Raw genomic sequence first — 17,756 nt, 5'->3', positions numbered from 1 at the left:
CAAATTCGATTGATATCATTTTTTTTCAATGTTTCCTTTTTTGTGAATATCTTATGAACTGAATTATTTGTAATGCCTAGTCGATAAGTACATTGTACCTTGTGTCAATGGCCTAGCTGCTGAGACACGTTGATTCAAATAAAAAAAATATATATATTTGAAATATTTGATTAAAGAAACTTGTTAATTCCATTTTGAAAATGCAGTTGATATTTCCTTGAATCACTTGTTAAATGTAGAACAAAATTCCCAACTGCCATATTCACTAAACCCCTAATCAGATTCTGTCCATTAACAACATATTCGAATGTTATTGTTTATATGACCAGACTGATAGACAAATTGAAATTTGGGGACAGGTTCGTTATTAGTTGATCAAAAAATATCGTTTGAGATCATTTCTGGCACAAAATTCAACAATTAAATACATTGTGACAATCTGATATTGAAAAAAATCATCTCGTATCAAATAAAGCCACTGGCATAATGTAGAAAAAATGAAAATCTACTCACATGTTGAACTCAAGCATATTAAGGTAGCAATCATGTCAAATGAATCATTTTCTACGACTTCAAGTTACTTATTGTTACGACCGATATAATGCATCCACCTGTTTATGTTGCAATAAAGTTGTTATTATTCAGGTAGGGTATGAAGCGCCTTGTAGGTAGTTATTTAGAGTTTAGATGCCCACGAAAATTGGACTATTATGTTTTACTGGAAGAAAATGTAGTAGTAAAAGGCAATATGGTTTCTCAGCATTTATTAACGATTATTTGGCTGAAAATGTTATTTAAAATCATGTAACGGAACTGCGTACTAGGGTGCTTTCGTATTTTTCCTATTGATCTGAATAATTGAAAATTGGCAGAGAATCATCTCATTTTTGCAATACTCCTTCGATCTCTGTACTGAAATATCATTCCGAAGGATCTTATAAATGAATTTTGGAATACTGTTGAAACTAATTTATGCTCTCAATGACCAAACTTTGAAAAAAATCATATGCTGGGGTTCAATGATCATTAAGTAATTTTGAAAGTATTGACGAAATGTCTTATAGCTAGTCCCCAAAATCCAAAAGACCCATGAGGCACAGAATCTTTCTCTGATAAAGGAAATGAACATACAACAAAAATTTTCAGCAGAAGGAGAAAACCGAAAGATAAACACTCTGGCGATATCGTCCAGGGTTGGATCATTCCAAAAAGTTTAATCGAAACTTTGACACTGAGATCTAAGAAGTATCTTGATCTTAGCAAGAATATACTACACCTCCTCACTGAATTCCTCACAGTGCACTGTCGCCCTAGGAACCATCTCATGTGAATGGGCCAAGAAGCAAATGAGTAGTGCAGATTCTGTGGGGAGGAAGAAACTCCGGATCACTTGGTGACATAATGCCCCGCCATCACAAGCCAACGCAAAATCTGCTTTGGACAAGAAACACGAAGAATTGAGGAAATAGTTTCCTTGGTGCCATCCCAGATACTGAAGTTCATTAGAACTCTGGAACTGGAAGGCGAGCTGTGAATCACGCTGAGTCGAGAATAGCTCTGATGTGGGTACAATATACCATTAGGTCGCAGTGCAATGAAAATCCCTCCATCAATTAAATTTTTAAGAATGAACGAAATGTCATATAGTTAATCCTCAAAAACCAAGGTGTTCACATTAAGATGACAGATTTCAAAATTAAATTTGAAGGTTTAAATGCTTTCATCTACGACAACAATATTGAAGTTTTACGCTCAGAGCCCCTGCCAGGATCGGCATACCGGACATTTTTTGATTGTGTGCCAAATTGTAGGGGTGCAAATTCAGTTAATAAAATAAGGCATACTTTTTGAGACAAATTCTTTTCCTTAGTATTTTTAATGAGAAAAACATTTTTATTGGGCTTTTGATTCGTTTCCAATGACATTTTGATTAGTGTTTAATGAGCTTCTGATTTGTTTTTAATTAGCTTTTGATTCATTTTAGAGTAATTTTCATTAATTTTTATTGAGCTTTCAATTTGTTTTCAAAACATTTCGATTAGTTTATAATGAGTTTTTGATGTGTTTTGAATGACTTTTTTATTCGTTCATTACGTGATTTTGATTTGTTTACTATGTCATTTTGATTCGTTCTTAATGAGCTTTCGATTTGTTTTTAATGACATACCGATTTGTTTTTAATGACATTCTGATTTGTTTCCAATGACATTTTTATTAGTGTTTAATGAGCATCTGATTAGTTTTTAATGAGCTTTTGATTCGTTTTCAAAGTAATATTCATTAATTTCTATTGAGCTTTTGATTTGTTTTCAAAATTTTTCAATTCGTTCATAATGAGCTTTCGATGTGTTTTTAATGACTTTTTATTCGTTTAAAACGTGCTTTTGATTTGTTTTCAATATCATTTCGATTCGTTTTTAATGAGCTTTTGAATTGTTTTAAATGGCCTACTGATTTGTTTCTAATGACATTTTGATTTGTTTTAATTGATATTTTGATTCATTTTTAATGAGCTTTTGATTTGTTTCTAATGAGCTTTTGATATGTTCCTGATTTTTTTTGTAAATTAAAGAAATTATCAAGCATCAACTTTGAAACTTTGAATGAGGATAGGCGTGCTTGATAATTTGATGGGAATTTGTCATTATTATATTATTATATTATTTTATATTATATATATAATTGTATTATATATTATATTATTAAATATAATATTCGTCACATTATATATTTCATTTGTGATACTCACCAAAGAAAATTCAAAAAAATTAGCCAAAGCAAAGGGTGGCGAAATTTCATTTTGCTTGGGTGCCAAAATGTCTGACGGTGGCCTTGATTTTACTAATGGTTTTTAATGCCGTGTGAATTAATGGGGATAGATTGAAAGTCTTTATCTCCTCTCCTTCGAAATAAGCAAAATTTATATCAGATCGATAATAACTAGTAGGTAACAAAACAGAACTCCACTTACAATCACTCAGATCAATCGAATAAGTGGTATTTCTTCATTGAAATATATTAACAGAACATTTGCAGTTCAGTTATCTACGACTGCGAATAAACTGACAGAATAAAGTCATCATAAATTAACTTACTCAATCGATTCATTATTGTTCACCATTACGGTACCAACCTTGTGGCAAAAATGATTGGAGCTATCGTATTGATTATGAAATGCTAATCACCACCCCCACAGGTGCTCGAATAAAACGACCGTAATGAAAAAATGACTCAACATATTTCTGAAATCGATGAATACCTCAACTCATTCTCTAGGCCAATTATTCAACGCCCTCAGAATCAATGAGTTCGTACTCCACCACATTATGTCGTAGCCGACAATAAATAATACACTGTTAACACGAAACCTTCGAAATTACGGTATTTTGTAAACAACAGAACTTTTATTTCGTGGACTTAGCGTAGTTTATGGCGCTGGGAACGTTTAATTCACCATTATATTGAAGGGGGCTATATCAGTTTTCACAAAGCGCTCCTATGTGAGGCGCAATGCAATTTTATTACCTCTATCTCACAGTGGTGAGCTCAGTAGAGCTCATTTCATTTAAAATATTCAATTGAAGATATTGTGCTGTGCATGGTTGTTGATATTGTAATACATAAAACCTTTTCATTTTTGAAGCCTCGTTCCTCGTAGCCTCGAAAGGAAAATAATAGTAATGGAACTAATAATATAACGCATCTGAAGGGTGTTTCAAATTCTCTTGAACTTCAAGACTATACGAAAAGAAACCTCCGATATCTTTTTTCAAAATAATAACTTCAGTCAGCATATCAGAGCTATATTGAGTTACAGGGCGTTTTTCAAAAATTACTGTGAGATGTTGAAACACAAATAGTATTCAATTAAATAATACATAAAACAGATCTGTGTTGAGAAATAACTATCGTTTGTTGGATAGGATATGATTGAAATGAAATTGAAGCAAGGATGAGATACTTCCGGTAGCTTTGGTGCTGGCAGAATTTTTCAAAAATTTAGAGAACCCTCCTTGGTCTGCCCGCGGTCTGACCAACTCGAGTCATGCGTCACGACCACACCAAGATTGCGTATACTACGCAAGACTCCAGCCTGTGACCTCTCATGAAGTAGCGATGTTCGGGATTCCCCTACCATGGTGTAGCACCACATACTTGTTTAGGTTGACCGGCAGCAACCAGTTATTACACCAAACACACAATGCATCCAGAACAGCCTGTTGTTAGGGTAATTTAAATTTTCGTATCGTAGGCGTAAGCAATCACAGTGGACCTTAAAACACGAAGAGAGGAGGGCCAAGTACAAAGCCCTGTGGAACTTCGCTATTAACCGTCCTTGGAAATAAGTGAACAACACCCATTTTCACTGAAAACTCTCTGTTGGACAGAAATGACTCGATACTCTAGACGTTGAGGACATATTAAACCATTCCTTCCACGAACCCAAGGTTTGGACACTTCAAATTAAAGGCAAATCTCATGTACCTAAAAAATGACTTCTTATAATTGTACCCAGGATTCCGCGCTTAGAAACTGATTGGACATTGGACTGCTGACCGGTGAAGCAATGAAATTGTTCACAAGGACGATTTGAAAGAAAAAAACTTTTACATTATCTTTCCAGTTCTTCTTAATATATAATTACAAAATACTGAGATACCTATACTATGTATCTACTTCGTCTTCTTTATGATTCACCAGACTACACAGTTTTTACTCACTCAGCAAGATATATTCGTGAAAACAAATAATTGGATTGTTCAAAGGTGCCCCCCTCTCCTACAGTTATGTAGTCGTCAAAGGTGCAATATTATATCATTAACATAATTCCATATAATTGATAAAATCTCGTAGAAAAATATAAGTTTATAACCGACTTAATGAGAGGCGTTCATTGACTTCACGTTAGTGTTTCCCCCATTTTTAAGACAGGAGTAAATAAAATTCCCAAAAATGCCCTTTTCTGACGGATCTACAGATGTTACCGTTTTCTCTGACATTCCAGTGTCATAGTCCCCATACGCAGGATTGTAGAATGAGCTTATTTCCCCCACTTTTGGGCGCCTCAATCAGCGGAGTGAATTAAACAATTTCCAGCAGTTCATTTCTGAATCCAGCTATCAATGAATTATACACCTTCAATTGTATCCGGAGAAGCATACTTTCAAGGGATTTTCCTGAATTTTGGTGTTCGCAGATACCAGCCTAATTTATGGACTAAGTTCACACCGACAATGCGGAATCAATTTCGGTTTTCCTCCCTTTCGGAGTCACGCAAGGATAAATTACTAGATGAAAGATTGCCAACAAATGTAACACAGTTGAAGAAGTAATTTACATTCGTTGTCTGGAGTTTTGTTCTGGGTTAATTTCCAACGCCTCGGTTGGAGGAAGGTGCGAATGGAGTGCCTGAAGGTGCAAGAGTGGTAGATAATCGTATAAATCACGAATCCTTATTATCCTTTTCGTGAACGGAGTTAGCTTGCAGGTGATAATGCAGATGGAAATTTCTGGTCATTGAGGCTTTATCATTATGGGATGATTACCTACTATGATAGTCAGTCAAATGACTAAATATGATTTTGGTCTTGACTGAATATATCCAAAATCAAGTTACTTTCCTATCTTGAGCAGAAGGTTTTTATACAACTTATACAAATGAAAGAGAAATGCGCGATATCCAGAGAAACACATTTTTCCTTCATTTTTTTTTCCGATTGGTTTTTTTCTCCCTTAATTTAGCAGGCATTTTAGAGTTGACCAGGCTTTGATGAAATTCTATTTATTCGGAAAAGTTTAATCACATCATTAAAAAACTATTTTCCGAAAATTATTCCCTTCGATTCCATTTCATTTGCGAGACATAACTGAAAATTACATTTTTCATGGATAACCAACAGCCTGTATCTTTTCAACTGAGCTGAATCGGATAAAATGGCGAAGGAAAAAAGTGTTTTCTTTGACCTCAAGATTCTTTGGTTGATATATGTACAGGTCAAAGAATCACCCTGTATATTTCAACTTTCATTTTCTATAATTGACAATTTTTGGTCTTATTTATATTAAAGTTGCAATTCGTTTCATTTTGCATATTTATTGTCGATGTTTATTGTTGGTAATGAGGATGAACAACTCTGTCAGTTATTAGTTGGCACATTAATCAACCATAACATACAGGGTGGTTCACCGGGATGGCCTATTAGACGTTTATGGAAAACTAATCATAATTTTGAGCTTAAAATTTGCATATTGAGGTTTGACATAATGATCTTTCCCCCTGAAATATTTTCAGATCTCTAGAATTTCCGGTTATACCGGAAACAGACTACTACTTCCTCATTTCAAATGGCATACCCAGTATATTATTACATCATTAGATAGCTTTTTTGATGGCAATTTCGGCAATATGCCATACCTTGGGTGAAAATTCAACGCTTCATGAGTTATTGGGATTCTTATGAAAAAATTCGATGAGGACTCGAATTTTTTTTAATATTTCATCAGAAAAAGATTTTTTCGAAAGAAATTTTTTCTTTTTCGATTCCGCAAATACGTAGTATTAAAACACTGTTTTCGGCTTGGACCAAAAATGTACAGGGTGTTTAAAAGAGGATCATGAACTTGGACAACTCAAATTCATCAAAACTGAAGATTTTCAAATTAGATCCTATATTTTTTATTATTTCAGTCGATTCTACGTACAAAAATAGTGGGGGTTACTTAAGCAAACCCTATACCTAAAATGAATACTTCAAGAGTTATCGGGGAAGAATTTCAAATGAGGAAAAACCGCTATTTATATGTTAATAACTGTCTGTTACTTCCGGAAAACACAGAAAGAAACTAAAATTCAATGTTTGGATCACTAAATTTTACATTTCATGAATTTTAATTGATTTTTCGTTGGGATTGTTGAGAAATCCATAAACCAATACAATTTTCAATTACGAATAATTCATTACAGTTCTTGATATGTCAAATTTAGTTATGAAAACATCGAATTTTAGTTTCTTTCTGTGTTTTTCGGAAATCACAGACTACTCCACACAGTTATAAATAGCGTTTTTTCCTTATTAAACAGTATTATAATACTAAGTATTTGCGGAATCGAAAAAGAAAAAAAAAATTGGAAAAAGCTCTTTCTGCGATAATAAAAAAAAAATGAGAGTCCTCATCGCCACCATTTTTGTCATAAGAATCCAAATAACTCATAGACCGTTGAGTTTTTCCCAAGATATGGCATACTGCCGAAATTGCCATCAAAAAAGCTATCTAATGATGCAATAATATACTGGGTGTGCCATTTGAAATAAGGAGGTAAAAGTCTGTTTCCGGTATGACCGGAAGTTCTAGAGATCTGAAAATATTTTAGGCAGAAAGATCATTGTCTCAAATCCCGATATGCAAATTTTCAGCTCAAAATTATGATTAGTTTTCCATAAACGTCCAATAGGCCATCCCGGTAAATCACCCTGTATATGGTGACCCAACAAAAATTTGACCCCATTGAACTCAGATAAGAAGAATTTTCGAAGATTTTAAAAACATATCAACTCCTTTCTTGTTGAGGCGAATTTCCATAGCAATTTAGTTCCGAAAAGAGCACCCCCATGAAGGTGGCATCATTCCCCAACATTTTTTTCAAAGTAGGTTCATTATTCACGAAATAATGAAATATTCAACTTGCCGTCAAAAGGTTGTGTTGAATATACAGTTGAACCGCTCAAACTGAAGAACCGCTCAAACTGGAGAATCCAAAATAATTTTCAAGTTCTGTACTAGGGAGAAAGGATTCCTATACCGCCATTGTTCTGAAAAAACCATCAGAGTGTGGCAACATCACGTGAACTTCTTGTTAATATTCGAAAAACAATTCAATAAGGATAAACAACTTTGGCAAGTATTCGTTTTGACACATTGATTAACCGGTTTCTATCGAAAATCATAGAGCATGACATAGAAATAAATACATAGATCCATGTATGTCAATCATGAATTTTGAAGTATTTGAAGTTTTCTTCGAAAATGTAATATTTTTCGAAGAAAATATTGCATAAATAATAAGTTCGGAATGGATAGAACTGCATAATATTAAATATTCAACTAGAGATTAACATAAGTAACATAAGTGAGTAGGATATTTCATGTTAAAGATATCATTATTCACAAATTCAACAAATCTTTATTTTCCCTCACTAGTGCGGTGAAGTGACACTCTCCAATGGAGGAAAATCGTTATTTAGGACCGGTTGAGAAAAAAAATAGTATTCACTCATCACCACTTATTGCTGTAGAATGAAGATGGTATGACCAATTTTTTTCTTGTTTGTTGAATTGCAATCCTGTTTTTAAATTGCTGTTTGGTTTGATGTTGCAGAGAATTTGTCAAATAATTGAATTATGTCTAATGTAGATATCAAATTTTATTTGATTGTATGTCATGTATCGGTTTACGCGTCATGTATCTTTTTAGAATGAATCATATAATGAAATGCATTTGGGCCACTCAAAATCTTCAAATATTTGCATTCTTGGAAAAAGTAAAAACTTATCATTACCAAAGTTTTATTATTTCATTGTTAAATTCTATCGAAATTTTCTTCTTTTTGTTGATGAGAGTGGAAAAATTTTTATTATTGACGTGAGACGTGACCTATATACTCATTTCTCTGAAAGAACCAATAAAATTCTTCTATTTCTATTCATTGATTGGCAGTAACTAATAGAAAATTGTTGTCGTCCAGAAATATCAATATTCTTATCGCCCATTTCATTCTCAACTGAAATTAATCAATTCTTTATTCATGAATGTTTGAGTTCTTCTTCAATCATATGTAATTTGACGAAAAGATATTCAATATTTCGTATCTTTATGTACTGATAATTCCAATAACAACGAAACAATGACTTTGAATTGTATGTACTAATATTCGTAATATTTTCGTTTCAGGTATGTTTTCAAGGCAAATAGTTTTTCCAATGGACTTCCCCAATAGAGCACATCATTCGACTGGGAATTCAGAGGTATTCATTCAAGACATTCATTGATAATCACTTAGTAGAAAATCCTTATTGCTTAACTACTTTACCTACCTTACCTACTTTATAATAGCTACAGGAAATGGATAAATAAGTATAATAATGCATATTTCATATGTTCCAAATCCACATGCATCAATTCCATAAAATTGGAAATAGGTTTTTACCAGCTCTTAAAAGGATAGAGATAATTCAGTGGAGAGAATAACAGACAAAATTTGGAATTCCAGCAATGTGATCCTTGGATTTATTGTCGATGAGTTAGTAAACTTTCTTTATGCACGATTATTAAGAACGATTTCTTTTACTTCTGATTTTTGGCCATACACCGATCAAAAAAATATTGACTCATGACAACCACTGGGATTCACTGAAAACCTTGTGAAATCACAGAATATAACGAGGTGTTTGGGGTTTCACATGATATTTTTTCTGTGTGAGGTTTCTACCAACCCAGCTTGTAAATACATAGAATACATTGTGAAATACAAAAGAACTCTCTGAGTGTGATTGAGAAATTACAATAATTGTGTGTGAATTCACCAAAAAATCACAGAAATTAATTTTGATTTACTGAAATGATCAGAATTGCAGGATTTGTGGTAAAATCACCTGAAAATTAGGAGGATATCCCGGCTATACTTCCACGTCGTCGGCCAAACTGAATATTTACGGTTTCAAGGTTATGGTCAGTATTTGGTAGGACCAGATCAGCGTAGTGCATTATGAGTTATTAAAACCGACTGAAACAAATTTTTCACAATGAAGCCTGGAATTTCGGAAAAAAAAAACGGCGGAAGCAAAGTTGTACGCCTATGTATTATCTGCATTATTTTAATTGTAATGAAACACTACGTTCCCGATGTAGGTATCTACGATGTGTCGCCTATAATAAATGGCGCAAAATTTTAATCGACCGCTATTATTTAACCTCTAATTTTGTAGATCAACATACCTGAACATATTCATATTATCGTTCATATCCAAGATATTGATTGGTCCCGAAAAAGTTATTTTGAATGAAAGCATAAAGTTTTCGGGTTTGATAAATCGACTTCGAAACAAACGTTTATTATTGCATGTGAAAAAATCCATTCCTTGATAGCTAGTGAACAATCGAAAATTAATGAACCGAACTTTGAACTCCAAAACGGAGGCTGGAAAAGAGAATGCCGTTGCGCAATTTATCATTTCCTGACATGAAAAAGCTGTATGTTCATTACCGCGTTACAAAAGAATTTTTTTTGTGTTGGATATGTATCCGTTTTTATCATCTTGCCGCTGACGTCTAAATTCTCCCTTCCATGGCGTGAACAACTTTCGTTTTATACCTGCTGCATATCCCGGAATATGTTTTTCTGGCCGTTCCAGGGTTTCCCCATAAAAAGGACGCATCAATATTGAGGGAGCCATTTCCCCATATGTGCTTTCGCGCTGCAGGAATAGTTCTGGAATTTCGACGATCCGCTCCGAACCCTGTCGGAAAAACGCTGTGAATTTCCACAAGGGTTTATTATTGCCTCTATCGCACGGAATATCTCAACTCATTAGAAACAGACACGAGAATAAAATTCGGGGAGTTGACTGTTGACTTGAGCACCTTCGTGTGCTTGTTATATAATAAGCATAATTTTGTTATTTTGCAGACTTTTTATGGAGTATCAATATACATTTGGTTGTTTTATGCTTTTGGTTACTTCTTGAAGGAAATATCTTTTATTGATTGAAAGGAAAATGCAAAATTTGATTCACAAAACAATCGATTCGTCAACTAACGGGTGTTTTTTTTCGAGGTATATAACTTTAAATTGGCATTTCTGTTCAAGATGGCGACAGATTTAACAGCTGTCAAGTGATTTATTCTCAGTTTGGTTTGGCAAATCATCATGAATAGACTCACGCCTGAACAACGCTTGCAAATAGTGCAATTTCATTTCAAAAATAATGGTTCTGTGCGGAATACGTATCGCGCACTATGTCCATTTTATTTTGTTCAGCGATGAAGCGCACTTCTGGTTCAATTGCTACGTCAACAAACAAAACTGCCGCATTTGGAGTGAAGCTAATCCTCAATTGTATGTCGAAACACCGTTACATACAGAAAAACTGACTGTTTGTTGCGCTTTAAGGGCTGGTGGAATCATTGGTCCGTTCTTCTTCAAAAACGATGATGGCCAGAACGTAACAGTCAATGGTGATCAGTATAGAACCATGATTACTAACTTTTTCATTCCTGAATTGAACAACCATGATGTCCAGGAGATGTGGTTCCAAGAAGGCGGGCGCAACATGTCACACAGCTCGTGTCACAATCGATTTATTGAACGACACTTTTGATGACCGCCTAATTTCACGTTTTGGACCTGTGAATTGGCCTCCAAGATCTTGTGATTTAACACCGCTAGACTACTTTCTGTGGGGCTATGTAAAGTCATTGGTCTATGCGGATAAGCCACAAACCCTTGACCATTTGGAAGACAACATTCCCGTGTTATTGCCGATATACGGCCACAAATGTTGGAAAAAGTCATCGAAAATTGGACATCCAGATTGGACTACATCCGAGCCAGCCGTGGCGGTTATATGCCAGAAATCATATTCAAAATGTTATGCCTCAGGATTATCTTGCGGATGAATTAAATTCATGTCAATCGAATAATCGTTGTTTTATTGCAATTTAAAATTCTATAGCTCTAAAAAAACACTCTTTATAACCTGACTTAATCAGATGAATATGGTAACTTCAATTACCATAGACATATAGGAAATGGTCGGTATGGACCGCATTCTTTCCTTGGTTACTTTGATTAGTAAGTTGGCGGTCCATAATATGGTGTACTAAAAAAATCAAATATATTCGCATGAAGAAGCAGGCATTAACTTTTATAAGTGAAATGATCCGATTCAAGTCAAATAAGCGCCGTTTTGTTCTATAGCTTGGTGCCATGGTAACATCATTGTGCCCCTCTCATAGAAGCTCTCGTTCCCATTTTGGCCAATAATTGAGACAGTCGATTTTCAAGAGTCCATGTTGAAGCGAATTTTCACCAACAAAATTGTTCGCCATGGATAGGAACAGATATTAATCACTTGGTTCCAGGTCCGGACCATAGAGTGGATGCATAAGAACCTTCCAACCAAGCTGCCGGAGCTTCTGCCGGGTTACTATCGATGTGTGTGGTATTGCGTTGTTCTAATAGAACACAAGCTGGTCGCTTCTGGGCGATTGCTTTCAGACAGTCCAATTGTTGACAGTAGAGTTTGGAGTTAACAGTTATGCCGTAGGGAAGCAACTAATAGTAGATAATCTCCTGCCAATCCAATTAAACACACATCTAAATCTTCCTGGCCATCAAGTCTAGCTTGGCCACAGTTTCCGCCGGCCCACCACGTTTCGACCACGATCGTTTACGCTTGACGTTGTCGTTAGTGATCCACTTTTCATCACCAGTCACCAAACGCTTCAGAAATTAATTGATTTGGTTGCGATTCAGCAGCGATTTGGTGGATTGAAATTCGGTTCAAGAGGTTTTTTGCGTTAACTCGAGTGGTACCCATAAACAAGCTTTTTCTTGTGACCAGTCTGATACGAAAATGGTTCCAAACGGGTTTTTGTGCAATCTCCATCTCTTGGGCAATCGGAACAGTTCTTGCATGACGATCGGACTCGTCAATGTCTATGATTTCATCGACATTTTCGACAATTGGCCTTCCAGTGCGTGGTGCATCTTTGACATCGAAATAACTGGCATGGAATTAACAAAACCAGAATTGAGCCTAATTGGCTGTTACACTATCAGGACCATAAACACTATTTACATTTTCAGCCGCCTGACATGAATTTTCGTCTTTAGGTATAGGTGTAAATTCAAGCTGGTGCTTTTTCTTTGCTTGTGTCTATCTTTGACGCGTGATCGAATAAACTGAGTCAACTAATCACAAAACTGCCAACAAAGTGTTTATAGTAAGAAATGCCATCTTTCTAACGCCATCTAGTGAAACCCGATTGGACTTATACAACACAGCATATAGACAACTAAAAAAATCTATTGGAGAAATAATGGATTGCTTTTCACTACACCTAATATAAGAGTATATTACATAACAAGTTGTAGGAGAGAGCTCTTATCATCAGTTTCATCGGAGATATAAATGAATATTTCCCTCCTGTCAAAAATTCTATGTATATGGAGAACAATTATCGAAAATTACAGCGATAATTGCATTGTAGGAAGCGAAACTGCACTGCGATAATTATTCTGTTCATAGATGCATAGTTTCTATGCATCTTACACAGTTCGAATCTATGGCAATTTAATTCTAAATCAGTTTGACAAGTAATGCAACAGTTTATTCGGGAAATATTCGGGCTCTTTCTCCAAAAATGAAAATGAACTCATGCAGTTTTTATGACAACACGCTGTCATGCAAAATTATCGGTAATTTTGATGCACTTGTGCAATTACTTACGAATATTTTTCGATATTGACATTTTTCCAATTTTCGCTTTTAACTCTAGAACAAGAAAAAAGGTGACAAAAATGAAATCTACTCTTGTTAGTTCCTCAGAAAAAAAAAAACGTAAATGGGGTATCAGATTTTGTCTATCTTCTCTGGTTGGAAATTTGTAGCGCTAAAACATCGAAATTTGCCAACCCTGTACATCTAGTTCTGTTGGTCTTTGGAACGCCTCTAATATAGCCAGCCGCTTAGTTTATGACTGAGTTAACGATTTTTTTATTGGCATACTGCGACACAAAAGTTCTCCATCCTATGTAGCATCAGCATCACAGGATGATTCGCGTAATTTTATGATAGATACTAAGGAGTCACATAACATGGATTATAGAACTAGTAAACTTGCTTTTAGGTCAGGCAGTTGAAGAACGCATTTTGCAAAGTGAAAAAAATGTTTTATGGTCGGTGAATCTAATGTTCCTTTTTCAATTCATCCACCATTAATCTGTATGAATAACCTATCCGAGGAATTTTTTTCATCCAACAAAACGGTTTCGTATGCATATCTCATTTCTGAAACTCCATTTCTCGTTGAAGCATATCCACTTCACTCTGCACTCATCAAACAGATTCTGCACCGTGTTTTTTACAAGCTTGTTCTAGGGAACAGCGGGCTATGATTTGGTCCAATTGTTTGTAGTTTTTGATTTTGAGCTGAGAGTGGTCATAAATGATGGGATTTCAATGTTGTGATGTTTTCTTTTCCAACTCTCCCAGGTCTCTGCTAATAGCTTGTATGAGTTAGGAGAACTGATTCGACTATGAGAACCGATTGATCTTATTATTAAAAGAAGAGTTAAAAAAATTTCTGTAAAATTTCGATATCACAAATCTATAGGTACGTCGCATTTATTGAAATTTAGTATAATATCCAATCCATGCATTTCAATATGAATATGTCTACTTATCTATACTATATTAAACTCGTAAGCGCTCCTCCCACCGAAAATCGAACGATTTTGGACCGATTTTGCGGTCGAGTGTTCTCGGCTCTGGGAGAGATACGAGAAAAACTAAAAGTACGGGAAGAAAGAGAAAATGTCGAATTAACTAACGCGGATATTCCCGTTTCCCGATTTTTCGGGATTACCTGGGAATGAACGGATAAAGTTTGGGAAATTTCCCGACGAATTTCCAGATTCACGTCGACGTGAACGACCAATAGGAAAATACTACGATGTCCTTGGGTAGCAACGGGCCTAGCAACGTCCGCGGCAATTGACGTTTCTAGAATATTTCTAATTGTCGATCGAACCGGAAATAATGATGAATTCAGTTAATTATATCGATTCAATTACAGAAATTCCATATTTGACTAAAATATCGATACTAAATATGCCCCGATGGATGCTTTTCGAATTTTAGAAGCTGCAATAAGTCAATACTTGGACAGAAGACGACAAATGTCAAAATTTATTCATGCCGTGATTTCTTTCCATAATTAGATCATTGCTAGAAATATTGAAATTTGGACGAATTCAGAGGAAAGATGCAAGAAAAGATGATTAATATACGATTTTTATCCTTTTTTCCATGTATATTTGGTGATATTTTCAAACGGAATCGTTTTGTGTCAATGGGAAACTTGATAAGCCAGAAGTCTCTTCAGGAGTCATTTGAGGAGTTTTTAACGAGATATTCAAGGAAATAATAAACTACAACTGTATGTACCGCCCTTTTATGATGGTATTATTGCGTTTTGTTGAGGTTTTCATGGAAATTCGTCAAATTTTGAAGCATTCCGTTTCATGTGAATTGTCAAGGACATACGTAAATATATCATTTCGGACAGATATTAGCATCCAACCTGGAGTAAGCCGGTTGGTAGAGATATTTTAATTAGATATCCTTTATATTTAACGATTTTTTAAACGAAAATCATGAAAATTCATCAACTTATAGAATCTCTGTCACCATTTATTTTGACATTATTCCTAAAAGAAGCACAAATGCACCTAATTTTACATAGGCATTGTGGCCGGGTAGTTAGGGCTGTGGTCGTACAAATTGAGGTCTCAATGGGTTACGAGTTCAAATCTTGCAGCAGGTGATAATTTTTTTTTCTTATTTTTCGCCAGTTATTAATTTTTATGTTATTTGGCGGTGAATGCTTCGGAATATTGAAATGGATCAATTTTTTTTTTGATCTATTGTGTGAATGATTTCGTAGTATACACATATAATTATGTTTTTCCGATTTTCAAAGTACATATAAGAATAACGATTATATATGGTTTTTTTTCAAGTTGCCTATTGGAGGTTTTTCGATAAATTGACCGATTTGAAATTTTAAAATGAAAGGGATTCCTACATTTCCATATTATACAGGGTGTACAATTTTCGAGCGCCAATTATGCTTTTCTGTAAAATTGAAAACTTATGAAATCTGAAAATTGAAATTTCAAGTTAGATTTCTCTCAGATAATTTTCGAAGATATACGTGCGATGAAAAACGTTTATACACAGTGTACAATTTCCGAGATGTCTCTGGAGAACTGAAAACTTTTCTTATAGTTGTCATGTTAGCTCTATAGGTTATCATTCAATTGCATAATTCTTGAAAGTATACAGGTGGGGATTGACGATTATATACAGGGTGTACAATTTTCAAGCGCCAATTATACATTTCTGGAAAATCGAGACCTTATGAAATCTGGAAATTGGAATAAGAGCTTTAGATTTGTTTTCTCTTGCAAAATTTGCGAAGATATACGTGCGATGAATATTTTTTATACAGAGTGCACAATTTCCGAGTTCCAATTGGACGACTCTGGATAACTGAAACCTGTTGAAATCTGATAGTTGAGATCTTAGATCCAGGATATTTTTTTTTTTGCATAATTGTTGAAGATATACAGTAAGCGACTGACGATCATATACAGGGTGTATTATTTTCGAGTACCAATTAGATTTTTATGCAGAAATGTGAGATATTGAACCATCGGATTATAAGCTTCAGGTTTTTTTTTCATTTATATACAGGATGTTTCATGTAAATATACAGTTTATAAAGGGTCGAGTTGATTGTCACTTGATAGGAATTATTCGATATTATTCCCATCCTCAAATTACATACAAGATGCGGGTTACTCACACGTATATTCATGAATCCTTAGTATCTCGCTTTATCTCAGTGCGATATCGATTTTACAGGAGATATGGAAGTATTTATGAATGAATTAAAATATGGATCTATGGGCTATATTGATCAACCTAAAAGGTAGATCTATGGGCTATGATGATCTACCTACAAGGTAGATCTATGGGCAACATTGATCTACCTACAAGGTAGATCTGTGGGCAACATTGATCTACCTACAAGGTAGATCTATGGACAACATTGATCTACCTATTAGGTAGATCTACAGGATATATTGATCTACCTACAAGGTAGATCTATGGGCGTACTAGTTTTATATTAAAGTGAATATATCGATGGATTTTCAATCTTTTTTGCACGATAGAACGTAGATTGTTGTTAGTGGTTGCTAAGATAAACAGAACAGAAAATGAATCACTTACCATTCAGTGAACGGTGAAGTAATTGATAAACAATATGAATTTTGTAGTAGTTGTTTGAAGTACAATTATATATATATTCTTTTGAGAAAGAGCAAATACAAAATATTAATTTCAAACAATCAAGCATATGTGTCGATGAATCTCAGTATTAGCAGAGGAAATGTAACGGGGCATCATACATTTCAACGTATGATACAAGAGAACAGATAAAAACCTCAGCAAAAACTCTGTCTCCCCGTATCGGTGTAGTGACTGGTTTGTGTAAACGTTTACAGAATAAGCTGACATAATTTATATTGAAGGACTTCCTCTTCAACCAAAACAAAATTTCCTTTATCCTCTCTTTTCGGTTGACGACTCTATAATTTCCAATTGGATCCTAAAACAAAAAGAAAAGAAGCAAAAAGGAGTACTAAATATTAGTTTTCATTATATCGATTTGAAGTTAACTACCCATTCTAAAAAAGAATCTGAAACTGAATGGATAGCTTGGAAACCATCATGAAATTTATAAATCGGACAATCATTCACCAAGTGGTCAATGGTCTCTTCTACACCACACTCACATAGTGGGCTATCAATAGAACACCATTTGAAGAGGGTACTATTACAACGACCATGACCAGTTCTAAGTCTATTCAAAATACACCAAATTTTCCTAGGAAGATTGAAACCTA

General features: G+C 34.6%; 1 protein-coding gene and 1 long non-coding RNA gene across 3 annotated transcripts in view; both read left to right on the top strand.

Moving 5' to 3' along the window:
* The window catches only part of LOC123674726 (nephrin), a 368,531-nt gene that overhangs the window by 41,012 nt on the left and 309,763 nt on the right, over positions 1-17,756 (top strand). The gene's annotated exons all lie outside the window — the stretch shown is intronic.
* The window catches only part of LOC123674753, a 65,650-nt gene continuing 55,881 nt past the window's right edge, over positions 7,988-17,756 (top strand). For both annotated transcript variants that reach the window (XR_006746704.1, XR_006746705.1), the window contains exons 1-3: positions 7,988-8,128; positions 8,200-8,304; positions 8,951-9,024. This is a non-coding gene — a long non-coding RNA (uncharacterized LOC123674753). The remainder of the gene's footprint in view (positions 8,129-8,199; positions 8,305-8,950; positions 9,025-17,756) is intronic.

This window comes from Harmonia axyridis, chromosome 1, assembly GCF_914767665.1.
Source record: "Harmonia axyridis chromosome 1, icHarAxyr1.1, whole genome shotgun sequence".
Classification (NCBI taxonomy): Eukaryota; Metazoa; Arthropoda; class Insecta; order Coleoptera; family Coccinellidae; genus Harmonia; species Harmonia axyridis.
The sequence above is the reverse complement of the archived record's forward strand: the minus strand, read 5'-3'. Positions and strand labels throughout refer to the sequence as shown.